At 45.1% G+C, this 15,966-nt stretch overlaps 1 protein-coding gene across 3 annotated transcripts in view; it reads right to left on the reverse strand.

Moving 5' to 3' along the window:
• Nucleotides 1-7,622: 7,622 nt before the first annotated feature.
• The window catches only part of LOC137561749 (polymeric immunoglobulin receptor-like), a 120,021-nt gene continuing 111,677 nt past the window's right edge, over nucleotides 7,623-15,966 (reverse strand). For all 3 annotated transcript variants that reach the window (XM_068273099.1, XM_068273097.1, XM_068273098.1), the window contains one exon: nucleotides 7,623-7,760. The gene's annotated coding sequence lies outside the window, so the exon portion shown is untranslated. The remainder of the gene's footprint in view (nucleotides 7,761-15,966) is intronic.

The following is a 15,966-nucleotide window of genomic DNA, read 5'->3' on the forward strand; positions in this document are numbered from 1 at the left end:
AGCGATCAGAAATTCTGATCAGATTGGTTGTAAATAATCTCCATTGGTGGACACAATCGATTATTAACGAGTGAAAAAAATGTCGCCCGAATGAATTTTCGTCGAACGAAAATTTGGATTTTCTTGGTGGTCGTGATAGATAGGAAGCAATGATTGGTTAGTTGATGGTGTAGTGAACGATTTTTCGTCCGATCAGAATTTCTGATCGCTCGAACGATTTTTCGCTAGAAATTGGACCGTTAGTGGCCAGCTAAGAGGCGCCACAGGGCCCACAACCTCCCCAACACCTTAATATCTAGTTATCTGGCTTGCAGTCACTGCCATGTATCCCCTTTTCTTATTTCTTTCTGCTTCAAACACAATTAGGAATGACCGCTGAATGAATTCTGCAACCCCTCCTACACTGCGCCCTGAGGCTGGAGCCTCTCCAGCCTATGCCTCGGCCCGGCCCTGTCTGGCAGTATCCCCGCCAGTCCAGGTTCATATTAGAGAATTTGGCTTGTATTTCGGCTAGAGAAAGCCATCTTTCCCGAGCACCATTTTTAGCACCCAGGTCATCTCAATAGCACATTAAATATGCATGCCAGCAGTGTGACTCATTAATAAAAAAAATCAATTTTACCTCTTCTTTTTAAATCTAAGAGTTAACCAGAGGCGTTTATTACCCTACTGCCTCCTACTTCCGAGGTCTGCCAACTGAAGAAGCTACAGGCATAAAGAACTGATGTAATTCTTCAGGAGCAGAGAGCAAAAAAAAAGCTCAGCGGGGGTGGGGGTTAGATGACTACTGTGCTTCAGAGTTTACACCTACCCCTGGATAAATAATAAGTAGCTAGAAGGGGTGGGGGAAACATCAAATCCAAATCAGATTGGACATGTTGGAAATAATCGATCTGACATTAAGTCTTCCAGAAAATCTCATTGTGTGTGCCGAGCATTAGAAACCAGGAGAATAATTGTGGTGCTTGGTTCTCGTTAACCTCCTTGAAGTAGACCTGAACTCTTGCCCAACAAAGAAGGAAAACGCAGAGAAATGCACCTTGTATATATTTAGCCCTGACGCCCAGGAGCATCAGCCAGGTGCCTCACAATTAGTAGGGTAATTCAGCCACTGGCAATAGCTGGTGTCTGAAAATACATCTCCCTGGCCTGAGTTGTTACAACTTGGAGGGGGACTAGTAATCAGTGCGGGCCCAGAGTCTGTGCAGGAGCGGTGTGAAGTTTTTCAGCTTCACCCTGTGCCGAAATGCCCCACGCTGATAATGAATGGCCTTACCTCCACGTGCTGCTGTATAGAGGCCTGCTCATACAGTATCGTTAAACTACCGCTTTAGTGCTTGTAAAGTGTTATTACATATTCAGAGTGTCATTATTAAATGCTGGGTCTACTGACATTTTGCATTACTAAATGCAGGGGACGCTTTAGTCTAGAGGTGCACCTCTATATACTTTAAAGTGAATGGTTACCGGTTTAAAAATAAAGTCAGATACTCACCGAAGGAGAGGGAAGGCTCGGTCCTAATGATGGTAGTATTTGACTGAACTGGTCGAATACTGCTACGGGGTATCCTGAGCAAGACCGGGCATCGGGAGAGGAGAGGGAAGTCTCATTAGGACCGAGCCTTCCCTCTCCTTAGGTGAGTATCTGACTTTTTTATTTTTAAATCGGTACCCATTGGCTTTAAGGTTCAGGGTTTTACAAACATGTTATTGCAGGGCTGGATTTACAGCTCAGGAGCCAATAAGCACATAAGCTCTGGTGCCCTTAACTCCGCCCCTTAACACAGGCTTCATCCCATCATACACCCCCATAAACATTCAGATGTGCTTCCCTCCCCCCATGCCAGCTCGAAGTGCCTCAGTATACATTAGCCAGCTATAGGTGCCCCCAGTATAGGTTAGCAAGCACAGGTGCCCACAGTATAGGTAGCCAGCTATAGGTGTCCCAGTATTGGTAGATAGACATAGGTGCCCCAGAATAGATTAGTAAGCTATGGATTCCCAAGTATAGGTTGGCCAGGTATAGTTGCCTCCAATATAGGTAGCCCGGCATAGGTGCCCCAGTGTAGGTTAGCCAGCTATAGGAATCACAGTATAGGTTAGCCAGCTATAGGTGCCCCAGTATAGGTTAGCCAGCTATAAGTGCCCCAGTATAGGTTAGCCAGCTATAGGTGCCACAGTATAGGTTAGCCAGCTATAGATGTCCCCAGTATAGGTTAGCTATCTATAAATGCCCCAGTATAGGTTAGCCAGCTATAGGTGCCACAGCATAGGTTAGCCATCTATAGGTGCCTCCTCTGATCCCCCTTCCTCCCTCTGCAGAGTGCAAGCAGAGCAGTAAAGAGAAGAGACTCAACAGCTCCTGATGTTCCAGCATTGACGTCCCTTCAGCAGCGCGTCCAGCGTCATCGCCATAGCTACAGCCGCGAATCTCTCTGCGCGTGACCTGGCGAATTGTAGCAGCGAGTCACAGTGGCCTAGCTAGACATAAGGCCCCATAGCAACATTTTTGTGGGGCCCTCATATTTGGGCACTCTTAAGCAATGGCATCTGCCCCTCCCCTATGAATGTGAGTTTATTAGTCAGTTTACATTTTCATGCGATGTGTACTCTATACAGTCCATGAGCACTGAGACAAAGTCAGTGGGTGGAGCAACAAAGCAAAGTTAATAGTGAGCACATTAGATACCATCTGGGCCCCCCTCTTCCCTTAGGGCTCCTTAGCAGTTGCTATGACTATTGCTACACCCCCGGTGAGTCACATGATGGATCATGTGACGCACTGATAGGAGCCGCCGGGTCACAAGCACAGAGATCCACTGTAGGTATGGAGACAATGCTGGACTCGCTGCTGCTGAAGCGACATCATCGCTGGAATGTCGAGAGCCAGTGAGTCTCTTCTCATTACCGCTCTGCAGAGGGAGGGGGGAGCAGAGTGGCCACTTTGGGGTGGCCAATGAGCTTCTTTTTATACATGGGCCGCCTGTAGGCATTTGCCTACAGTACCTATGGATAAATCCGGCCCTATGTTAATGTTTTTGAGTCTCTGCATTCACCCTACACTTTTGGCATGATTAAACAACTCACGAGGCCAGAAAAAAAGCAGCTTTACTTACAGAAGTCATTTGGGTCCCTCAGTGCAGCTCTGGTTCTCTATGGGGCTCTGCTGCAGGCCTGTAAGGATTGCTGACCCCTGATTGGTCAGCACCTTTTGCACATGCGTGGGTGCAAGCAAACACCTGGCACGTACACGCCCATGTCATTGAGGGCGGACTGAGCCTGCCCAGACTACTGCTGATCAAGGGTCATCGATCCTTACAGGCTGACAGCAGGATCCCGGAGAGAACCATAGCTGTGTCGAGGGACACAATGACCTTTTAGGGGCTGGAAGAAACCCCAGGTAAGAAAATCTACATTTTGGGGGGGGGGGGGGGGGGCTGAAGGGGCTCATGAGTCCTTTAATAGCTTTTTTGAATACTATATGTAATACGGTAAAACTTTTTCAATAATTCTGGATGAGCAGACCTTATATTTTGCTTGACTAGCACTTGTACAACCTCCTACCTCTTTCTACACATGCATTTTTATGAGGCATTGTCCTGTGCGTATGTCAAAAAAGAAACTTGGGGCCTCAGAAAAGCCAATAGTAGAATATTGGTCAATTTACCAATACTATTATTTAAGTGGAAAAAAGGAGACTTTTTCTCCTACTTACCGATAATTCAATAGGTGACGTCCAAACTTCTGCAGCCAGCTGGCACTCAAATTTTCTGCTTCCCTGTTCTGCGGTCACTGGCTGTGTCCATGGCTTAACTTGGGGGCCACAGGGTACAATTGCTGCATTTGGGGACTGAAACTCTTAATGGCACACTTTCCTAAGTCAATTTATACTTGAGTCATCGGAGTCACAAAGTCAACTTACATCAGAAGTAACATGAGATGATTTTTCGCCACCTGGTAATGCCACGGTGTCTAAATCCCTGACATTTGTGGCGTTAGAATTACTGCCTTTCGGTTGCATTTTCATTGCATCCGAATGGCAGTCGTGGGAGGCTGAACTGCTTGACGAACCAGGCCTAAGAATCCCCACTGATAGTTTGTATTTTGGGGATGCTGGGATCCAAAAGGTTTATTAGACAATTTGAATGTTTGATACAGTTACATAGTTTGGTTGAAAAAAGACATCCCGTTCATCAAGTTCCACCAGAAAACAAACAAAAAACCACCCTCCCGAACCCACATATATCCCAGTTGATCCAGGGGAAGGCAAAAAAACCTTAGAAGGCCTGAGCCAATTAACTTAGATTTAAGAGGGAAAAATTCTGTCTCGACTCGAGTTGGCAGTCGGATAAATCCCTGGATCAACTCTCCCGGGAATTAACCAGTAATTATAGTCGTGGACGCCCTTCAATGCAAGGAAAGAATCCAAGCCCTCCTTAAATGCAGATATAGAGGTCAATTCATAAAAGGCTGTGCAAAAGAAAAATCTGGTCGGAAAAATATTGCATTCGGTATTTTAGGCTTTTGTGTGCCGTCCAACTAGTTCCGCGAAGCTGCAAAGGGACTAGTCGGACAGCGCCGATGCTGCCATTCTTAGGTCTAATTACTTCATTATTCAGGTGAGCTCTGCGCTTCTTACCAACTCTGTTTTCATTCTACCTCACAACCTTTATCTACCTCACTAGCTTGCCTAGAAACTTCTCTAAAGCTCTGGCCCAATTAGCCGCCGTTTCTACAGCAGATTCGATCACTGGGATCGAATCTGCTGCCAATCGTTCGCGCTACACGCCGAATTTCGATCCATTTCGTCTGATCCCGTCGATCGCTCCGTGCAGAAAATTACCGTCGATCGCCCACGAGGAACTGAAGCATGCCGGAGACCAGAGCGGAGACGGAGCAGCGGTGACCGGGGGCCGTCGCGCCGGCGGAGCAGGTGATGTATTGTCGCTCTATTGCGTCGGTCGTCGGGCATTCGAACGCCGCTAGCGACTAGCGGCGTTCGAGTGCCCGACGACCGACGCAATAGAACGGCAATACATCACCTGCTCCGCCGGCGCAACGACCCCCGGTCACCGCTGCTCCGTCTCCGCTCTGGTCACTGGCATGCTTCAGTTCCTCCTGCCCGGCAGGAAGTTTAAACAGTAGAGGGCGCTCTACTGTTTAAACTTCCTGCCGGGCAGGAGGAACTGAAGCATGCCGGACCTGGAGACCATAGCGGAGACGGAGCAGCCGTGACCGGGGGCAGTCGTGCCGTCAGAGCAGGTAATGTATGCGGGCGGGGGGGGGGGGGGGGGAGGAGCGGTGGCAGCACCACCACCACAACAGATTGTGAACGGTTTCAGGCTGAAATCGGTTCACAATCTGTTTGCAGTAAAGGTAGCCATACGATCCCTCTCTGATCAGATTTGATCAGAGAGGGATCTATCTGTTGGTCGGATCTGATGGCAAATCGACCAGTGTATGGCTACCTTAACTCAGGGTCTTATCTACCTCACTCAATTGCCTATATACTTTTCTACCTCACAGTCTTATCTACCTCACTAATTGACTGTACACCCGTTTTCGGGGTACTACTAAAAGGTTTCAGCACAGCTTTGCACACGGCTTAATGGTGTTTTTTCCTTTTTATTAAATTGTGTTCTTAAAGAGACACCGAAGCGAAAAAAAAAATATGATATGATGAATTGGTTGTGTACTATGAATAATTACTAGAAGATTAGCAGCAAAGAAAATATTCTCATACTTTTATTTTCAGGTATATAGTGTTTTTTCTAACATTGCATCATTCTCTAATATGTGCAGATTACACAACACTAAGCTTTCAAAATGAGTCTTTAAGAGCAGTCTGTGAAGTAATGACTTCACCTCTAGCAGATAAAAAGAAAACAGTTCACTTACAGTTGAGATAATAAAAGTCAGATAACAGCCCTCTCCATGACTAACTTAGTCGTAGAGCTTAATAGCTTGTTTGCATAGAGATAACAACTGGAGTTTCTCAACTCTTCCTGTACTGGAAACAATTAGACTGATGTATCTGATCTTAATGTTTTATTTCTTAGCTGTACTACACATACAAATCATAATATCATAATTTTTTTTCGCTTCATTGTCTCTTTAAAAGATTGCTATTAATTCCTTGCGTTTTTTGCACTATATCTTTTTCTCCAATACCTTTTTGTAGGATGTTGTATTCTTAGCACTAGCACTTTAATCATTTTTTGGTGCAGATGTTGGGAGTCGAAAGCTATATATTTGTGTGTACCGGATGGGTATTTGCACCTCTCCCTTGTTTTGATTGTGACACAGTGTCAGTTTATTTTTTTATTATTATTATAACTACACATCTGATACTGTCAGAATTTTTGAGATCGGAGTCTCTTGAGAGAGGTGCAACAGGCTTCCAATATTTATGGTTGTACCCTTAAACATGCAGAGCTCGGGCATTGTATTCAGTATAATAGGGGCCTATGACCTAGGCATGGCTGTCTTGTTTTTAATTGCTTTTACATTTTTGTAGTTGGTTTCAATAAAGATTTTTTCGCATTTACTTTTGGCCTCTCGACCAATTATTTTTCTCAGATAAGTGCTATATAGTTTGACTTAAAAGGGGTACTCTTTTTCTTTTGTTGTTTCTAGGTATTGTCTCAGGTCTATGACCTATTCCCCCTACTTATACCAACGCTGATGTTATTAGCAATATTAAGTGCTTCAATTATGCATGCTCGGTTTTTGTTTGTTTTAATACTGGAGCATGCTCCAGGAGTCTGTAGCAAGGTTCTCTCGGATCACCAGTCACCGGCGAAGTGTTGTTACTACCTACTACCTCATACCGGGCCATGCACCCCAATTCTGTAGCGAGGTTCTGTGGATCACCAGTCTCTGCAGGAGTGTTGTTACTGCCTAATCCTGGAGCATGCGCCCCGAGTCTGTAGCAAGGTTCTCTGAATCACGTGTCACCGCAGGAGTGTTGTTACTGCTTAATACAAGGCCATGCACCCCAACTCTGTAGCGAGGTTCCCGGATCACCAGTCTCTGCAGGAGTGTTGTTACTGCCTAATCCTGGAGCATGCGCCCCGAGTCTGTAGCAAGGTTCTCTGAATCACGTGTCACCGCAGGAGTGTTGTTACTGCTTAATACTGGAGCATGCACCCCGAGTCTGTAGCGAGATTCCCTGGATCACCAGTCACCGCAGGAGTGTTGTTACTGCCTAATACTGGAGCATGCGCCTGAGTCTGTAGCGAGGTTCTCTATATCACCAGTCACCGCAGGAGTGTTGCTACTGCTTAATACTGGAGCATGCGCCCCGAGTCTGTAGCGAGGTTCCCTGGATCACCAGTCACCTCAGGAGTGTTGCTACTGCTTAATACTGGAGCATGCGCCCCGAGTCTGTAGCAAGGTTCCCTGGATCACCAGCCCCCGCAGGAATGTTGTTACTGCCTAATACTGGGCCATGCACCTGAAGTGTGTAGTGATGGGTGTTCGCAGCTTTGTGGTCCTTCAAGAAAAACACATATAATACAATGGAAACACACAACAAGGTGCAGCACATCACCCATTAGCAATTCACCATTTTTATAGTACAAAAAAGCACATTAGTTACAAGAAACTTTAGGAAATGTAGCTGTAAGAATAAAAGGGTTTACTGTTTATTTTTTTTACATTGAGAAATGAATGCCGGTATTTTTGTCTAATCTCCAGGTGTTGCACTTTTTCCTTCATGTGATTTATTCTTCGCGTGATTTTGTGTTCGATCATTGTCACTGCAAGGAATACAATACGTATGGTTATGATTGATGCGGAACAATCCCACCGGAATACATACACACACAAACATATACACACAGATACACACAAACCTATAGAGATGCATAGACACAAGGACACTTAAATACTGTATATTCACAAACATGGGCACAGATACACAAATACATGTGCAGACACATCCGACAGACATACAGGGCTGGATTTTTGGAAAGGCAACAAAGGCCATAGCTTAGGGCGATAAAAAATCAGAAGGATAAAAGGGCGGCAGGACCTGAGAGAGATAAGAGGCTGCATGTCAAAATAAATCATTTCTCCTGCTCCGAAGCTGCCCTGCTTTGCTGCACACACAGAATTCCAGAGCTCTATGTATTTTCCTTACTTCTTGGTGTGCGATGAGACAGTTCTATCTCCTGAGCATACAAAGGCTCTAACACCTGGAAAAGGGCAGGGGGATCCATGCCAAAAGTCCCACCAAAAATTACGGAGTTGACACAGAGCCGGGTTTTAATCTCTAAAGGGCAGAAATCTCAGTACATTCCCACATTTGAGGAAAAGGGCTGCTATAAAATGTCCAGAGTGGTAATGTAAGGGTTATGCCCACTTCACACTGACAGACCAAATGCTGCATTTGCCGAGATTGAGCGCTAACAGGTTTGTAAGGCCGTTAGGTGTGTGGGTGCTCAACTGGCAGACTGGCTCAGTGTACAGGTGAAATTGTATGTTTTTCTTGGGCCTATTTGTGAAAGTTTTTGATAAAAAATTATTTTGAAAGTTATTTATGTATAGATTTGTTATTTATATCAAATTAAAAAATACAAATGTATTTATAAAATATACAAAATTTCAAGGTAATATTTATATAATTTCAATGATAATTTTCAAAAAAAAAAGTCAGCAGGTGTCAGGCTGGCAGCAGGCCTGCCTGCCATTCGTGGTGGGGGTGATGTGGTGGTGTCACCCAACTCCAATGCAGAGTCATGCAGTGGAGGCTTGCCACCAGTTGCCATTGGTGTTCAGTGGGTGTGGCAGGTTGGCAGCAGGCCTGCCTGCAGTTCGTGGTGGTGCCAGCAATTCCACTGCAGTGCAGAGCCACGCAGTGGAGGCTTGCAAGCAATGAAATGAAGGCTACCTGAAACTCCATCATGGTGTTTGAAGAACAAAGAATGAGAAGGGAAGGTGGTGGGCGGTGTGTGTGAACCGGTACCTTCTTTTTTCTAGTTTACCTTGTTTGGCAAAGTTATTTTTGAAAAATATACTTACATATATAACCTATTTTTGTTTTGTGAAAAAAAAAACAAAAATAAAAACGTACTTGTCATAAAATAAAATTCTACAATTTTTTTTTTCTTGAAATGTTAAAGTGAGCACCCAGAATAAAAATCTACTCAGTAGCACTGAAGAGGCTTGGTGTTTCTTTAACAGATTCACAGCATCCGAACTTTGTATGTTTTTCTTACCCAAGCCTCATTTTTAGCTGCACAAGGCATCTTTCCCCTGATGCTGTGCAAAGCATGATGGGATTTCTGATGTTGTTGTTCTCCTTCTGCTGTTTTGGCCACAAATTTGTTTTTTTTTAAATTTGAGATTTGAAGCCTAGCGTGCGCAGCTGGGAGGGGTGATCAGGACACAGGACAGTTGGTATTAAGTCTCATGCTCCCTATCACCTCCTTTCAACCAAAAAGATGGCTGCCCCCATGAAAAATATGGCTGCCCCATGAAATCACAAACATTGGCTTGTTCTTTTAAAACAGGGTGGGTAAGAGATTATATTACCAATCTATTTTATTAACATAACTAATGTAACTTAATGACAGTATGTTTCTTTAGGCTGAAGTTCCCCTTTAAAGTTACCAGAGACGAAGCACCCTCATGTATTTTACCATATAGATCAGTGGGAACATTGGAGAAAACACCTACCATGCTTTCTGTTTCATTCTGCACTGCACAGTTTGTTTCTTATCAGACCTGATAAAATCCCTGACTGAGCATTCAGTCTGGCTTTGCTATAATGACTCAGCTATAATGATTCCTGAGCAGAGCCAGCAGGGGGCAGGCTTGGACTTGAAAAGACATGAGAGAACACAGACTGAGCTATAAATATTCTTGAGCAAAGCCAGACTGACTGCTCAGTCAGGGATTTTATCAGGGCTGATAAGAAGCAAGCTATGCAGTGCAGAATGAAACAAAGCAAGGTAGGTGTTTTCTCTAATGTTCCCACTGATATATGTGGTAAAATACATGAGAGCTTTGTCTCTGGTTCCCTTTCAGACAGCAGGTGTCAGCCAGGCTGGCAGCAGTCCTGCCTACCATTCCTGGTGGTGGTGCCACCAAATCCAGTGCAGAGCCATGCAGTGGAGGCTTGCAAGCAATGAAATGCAGGCTACCTGAAACTCCATCAGGGTGTTTGAAGAACCAAGAATGAGAAGGGAGGGTGGTGGTGGTGGTGGTGGCTGGCGTGCGCCATGAACTAGCACCATCCTTTTTTTTAAGTTTACCTTGTTTGACAAAGTTATTTTTGAAAAATATACTTACATAAAACATATTTGTGTTTTTGACATTTTGAAAATTGAAATAAAACAAAACTTCTAATAAAATTAAATTCTAATTTTTTTTTTTCTGAAATGTTACTTTGATGACTCATAGTTCCAGAACTAATACCTGCCGACGAGCGCTGATCTGTACGGTGCCATAAAGAAGTTGTGCTGTGTGCAAACACCTGTGCCTTCTCAAGTTGTGAATGTAAAAACAATCTCTAATCCAACAAAACTGAGAAGCATTGCACAGAAAATTTTGCTGCAGATAAATTGCAAGCTTGGAGGAGAGCTGTGAGGAGTGGACATTCCCCTGAAAAATCTGATGGTGATCAGAATGGATCGACCATGATGCCGGCCGGAGTTCCCATTCAGTGACAGGCTTTGTTGTGTGGCCAGCATAAATTCTTGCCTAACCCGCTGCTACTCCCGTGTAGTCTTTCAGCTTCCACATCAGGAGATTATGGATGGCTTGAATCTGTATGTTGTGGCCGCTCTCCAGAAATACTACGAAGTAAATCGTGCGCTGCCAGAGAAGATTGTGGTGTACCGAAATGGAGTGTCAGATGGACAGCTCAGCACAGTGCAGAACTATGAGATCCCGCAGTTACAGACCTGCTTTGGTACTTTTGAAAATGATTCCCCTCGCATAATTGTCATCCTAGTGCAGAAAAGGATCAGCACCAATCTGTACTGCTCCATGTCCGGAGCATTTCTCACTCCTGCTCCCGGTACCGTCGTGGACCACACTGTCACCAACTGTAACTGGGTGGATCTCTTCCTGCTCTCCCACCATGTCAGGCAAGGATGTGCCATTCCCACCCACTATATATGTGTAAAGAACACTGCAAACCTCAGCCCTGACCATCACAAAGGTTGACTTTCAAATTGTGCCACATGTTATGCTCAAGTAAATGGACCAGCGTGGCGTCACGTCATGATGTCACGTGTACCAGAGGCCTGGATGGGATGGGAAGTTAATTATAGAACTTTATGATGGTAGCAAGCAGACTGGCTCACTCTAAAACCTATTATTTTCTTTTGCTTTTATCAACCACTTAAAGTGAACCTCCGGACTAAAAATCTACTCAGCAGAACTGAAAAGGCTAGGTGTTTCTTTAACAGTTTCACAGCATCAGAACTTTGTTTTTCTTACCAAAGCATGATTTTTAGCTGCATTTGTAGCTAAGCCCCACCTATCAAAGAAAACTGCCCTGGCTTTTTTTCCCCTGATGCTGTGCAAAGCATGATGGGATTTCCTATGTTGTTATTCACATTGCCTAGCAACTGGGAGGGGTGATCAGCACACAGGACAGTTGGGAACTGTGTCTCATGCTCCCTGTCACCTCCTTTCAACCAAAAAGATGGCTGCCCTCATGAAATCAAACATTTGCCTGTTCTTTTAAAACAGGGTGGGTAAGAGATTATATTACCTATCTCTTTTAATTAACATAAATAATGTAACTTAATGAATGAGTATGTTTGTTTAGGCTGCAGTTCCTCTTTAACCCCGAAGGGTTGTTTATTTTTTGCATCTGAGCAATTTTCACCTCCCATTCATTTGCCAATAACTTTATCACTACTCATCACAATGAATTGGTCTATATCTTGTTTTTTCCACTACCAATTAGGCTTTCTTTGGGTGATACATTTTGCTAAGAATTGTTTCATTCTAAATCCATTTTAATAGGTATATTAAAGGGAACCTTAACTGAACGGGGGGTAAAGAGTTTCACTTACCTGGGGCTATTACCAGCCTCCTGCAGCAGTCCTGTGCCCTCGAAGCTGCTCTGGAATCCTCCGGTCCCCCGCTGTCACTTAGTTTCGTTTTTGACGACTCACCAGTCGGCCGGCCGCCATGCGTATTATTGGATGCATTCCCTACTGCAATTAGCGCTGTTGCGGACCGCAACGCGTACAAAGATACGCGTTGCTACATCCCTACGCGTGCGGAATGCGGCATATTTTTGTACGTGGTGTGGTCCGCAACAGCGCTAATTGCAGTAGGGAATGCGTCCAATAATACGCATGCCGGCCGACTGGTGAGTTGTCAAAAACGAAACTAAGTGACAGCGGGGGACCGGAGGATTCCAGAGCGGCTCCAAGGGCACAGGACTGCTGCAGGGGGCTGGTAATAGCCCCAGGTAAGTGAAACTCTTTACCCCCCCGTTCAGTTAAGGTTCCCTTTAAGAAAGAAATGGGGAAAAAAATCATTATTTCTCAGTTTTGGGCCATTATAGTTTGAAATGAATACATGCTACCGTAATTAAAATCCGTGTATTTAATTTGCCCATTGTCCCTCTTATTACACCATTTCAATTATGTCCCTATCACAATGTATGGCACCGATATTTTATTTGGAAATAAAGGTGCATTTTTTTCAATTTGCGTCCATCACTATTTACAAGCCTATAATTAAAAAAATATATATATTAATATACTCCTTTGATATGCTTATTTAAAAAGTTCAGACCCTTAGGTAACTGTTTTTTTTTTATTGAAATTTTTATTTTTTTTTAATAAAAAAAATTTATTTAGGTAATTTGTGGTGTCAGAGGTAAACAGCTAATTTTAAATGTAAAATACTGCATTTGTTTGATAAAAAAAATAGTTGTGGGTGTAGTGTTACTATTTGGCCACAAGATGGCCACAGTCAAAAAGTCCTGGAAGCGTACAATCAGGCTTCCAGGACACATTAGGAGGACGGGAAACTTTTTGTGAATCAGAAAAACAGCAGCCTCTGTTAAGAGGCTGTTGGTTTTTCTGCGGGAGGCTTCGATCAGTGAATGGAATATATAATCCCATTCAATGATCGCTGGGCTAACGGTCGGCCACGGGAGCGTGCGTGCGAACCGCAGGAGTGAGCGCAGCCCAACTGGACGAGAATGTTCCTCCAGTTGGGCTTAAGTGGTTTGTCAAATTGGTCAAAAATTATTTCTAACGTTATTATATTTGTGTGCTGCTTTTATTAATGTGTGCATACCATTGCTGTTTGTGTTTTGCGATCAGGTGCCTTCGCAAAGCAGTTGTCCCTAGTTGGGTGTTGGGCTTCCCACAACTCATTTTTTTTTTGGCAGAGGTTGCAGATGGCATTGCTGGTATCAGAGGCACACAAACAAAAAAAAATGCCACACCGGTGAGCTTTGGAATGTCGGCATTCAGGTGGTGGCAACAGGAGGCGTTGAAGGGCATGTTGGCTGGATGACCCCGAGTGCATCACTAAATGCATCATGTGCGAATAACGCCTCTGACACATCGGGCTTGATGTACCAAACTGTGAAAACTCCTACTACGGCCGAGCTAGCGTTTTTGCGCCTGTTTTTGTGAAAAAGAAAACATTTGTGATTGCGCGCGAAAACACTAGCGAGGCCATGCTATGCGTTATCACAGTTTAGTGAATCAAGCCCTTCAAGTAAAGCAGCAGTGTTGCTAGTGGTGGTGTTAAGTTTTTGTGGGGTAACAGAAGCAGAGCAGGAGGAGAACGGTGCGTCAAGGAGGTTCTGTGCGGAAGCTGTAGAAGATGTGGTGCGCTGTGTAAGCCAGTCAACCACCTCCTCAGAATTTTGGGATTTGAGGGTACGTGCCCTCTGAACGCTGTGCATTCTTCCAGGGCCACAGGAAGAACTGAATATGGCAGCAAGAATAGCACTAGTGCACATGGCTCTGATTGTGGGCTGTGTAGTGTCACACATCGAGATATGCAACAGTTCAAACACAATACAGTGATAATAACAGAGGCCCTGGAGCACTAGTGGTGAAACTGTGCTTGTGCTTTTTTTATGTGGCACACAATTCGATATCAGAGTAAGTGGGCACGTGTGCGTCTCTGTGCCACTGTGCTGTCTGTGCACTAACAAACAGACATTGAGAATGCTGCAAAACTTCAAACCACTGACGTAACAATAGGGGAAGCAGCCCCCCACTCCTGGCCATTTTGGGGGGGCACATCAGCGGAGAGGGGGGACAGCCCCCCCTCCCTCACCTCGGGCTCTCCTCTCTGTGCTCCCCCTCTTGCATCTATTGAAGGGTCAACAGCGGCAGCAGCAGCTATAATTACCTCCATTCACCACGGAGGTTGCCGATCTGCAAGGGCTTCACATTACTTCCTGTTAAAACAGGAAATAATGTGCTTCACATTACTTCCTGTTAAAACAGGAAGTAATGTGAAGCCCTTGCAGATCGGAGACCTCCGGTGCTGAATGGAGGTAATTGTAGTTGCTGCTGCCGCCGCTGCTGACACTTAGATATGTGCAGGAGGGGAGCGCAGAGGGGAGAGCCTGAGGCGAGGGAGGGGGGGGGGACTGTCCCCCCTCCCCACTCATGTGCAAAGCTCTCCCCTCATGCTGCGACCCCTCCTGCCCCCCAAAACAGCTATGAGCGGACCCCAGGGGGAAGGGGGGGTGCTCAAATGTTTGCAGGAGGGCCCAGGGACTTCTAGTTACACCCCTGCTTCAAACACAATTTAGTGATAATAACAGAGACCCTGCAGCAGTTGTGGGAAAAAAGGTGCTTTTATATGGCACACAATTCGATATCAGAGTAAGTGGGCACATGTGTGCGTCTCTGTGCCAGTGTGCTGTCTGTGCACTAACACACAGACACTGAGAATGCTGCAACAGTAGTTCAAACACAATACAGTGATAATAACACAGGCTATGGAGCACTATGGTGCTTGTAGTGGGCACAATGGTGGGTGCCTGTGGGCTGTGGAGTGTCGCACACACTAAAAAAAACAGCAGAAGGATGAAGTAGCCCTCAGAAGGGCTGTTTGGGATGATTAAACAACAATCAGCCAGCGAGGAACCAAAATAAACAAGCCTAACTACCGATTTCCCTATCTCCAGCAATGTCTCTCCCTTCCTCTAGCTATTCCAGCCGAACACAGACTGGATCATGGCAGGCGCTACAGCATTTTATAGGGGGCGGGGGGGTCCGTGAAGTAGTGCAGGCTGATTGGCTGCCATGTGCCTGCTGACTGTGATGTAAGGGGTCAAAGTTTAGCCCATTGATGTTGTATGGGAGCGGATCAAATCGCCCCATATGATCGCCGCTTGCGGTGAGAACGAATACACGATCTTCACCAAATAGTGCTCGCCGGCGAACTATTCAGGCCATCTCCACCTCCAAGTAAGTAGATCTGTTTTTTTTGTTTGTTTGTTTGTTTTTTACCCCAGATGTGTCCTTTAAGGCTGCTTTCACATCAGGACGTTAAAGTCGCACATTACAGCAGCCGATAACGCAGAACATCTCACAGTAAAGAAAAATCAATGGGCTGTTCACAGTGCCCACGTTGCGTTGGAGTATAACGCTGCACGTTAAATGAAAGTGCAGCATGCTGTGCGTTATACTCGTATTTAGCTGCGTTACAATGTTTGCACATGCTCAGTAATGTTTTCGTTTTTTTTAAATATGACGCGTGCGCCGTTTTTATTCTATCAGTATGTGTCAAAAAGTATGCATCAAAAGTACACATAACGCAGTTCAATATCACGTCCAACCAAAACGAACATGCGTTGCGTTAGGGGCACGTTGTGCGACCTTAACGTCGCATCAAACGCAACGTCTTAGTGTGAAAGAGCCCTGAAGGGACTCTGAGCACCTCTCACGGGCATGCCTTTAAGCCAGACGACTTCCAGCAAAGTCGTGCTATAACCCCTCTGGAGGAGCCTCT

This window comes from Hyperolius riggenbachi, chromosome 3, assembly GCF_040937935.1.
Source record: "Hyperolius riggenbachi isolate aHypRig1 chromosome 3, aHypRig1.pri, whole genome shotgun sequence".
Classification (NCBI taxonomy): Eukaryota; Metazoa; Chordata; class Amphibia; order Anura; family Hyperoliidae; genus Hyperolius; species Hyperolius riggenbachi.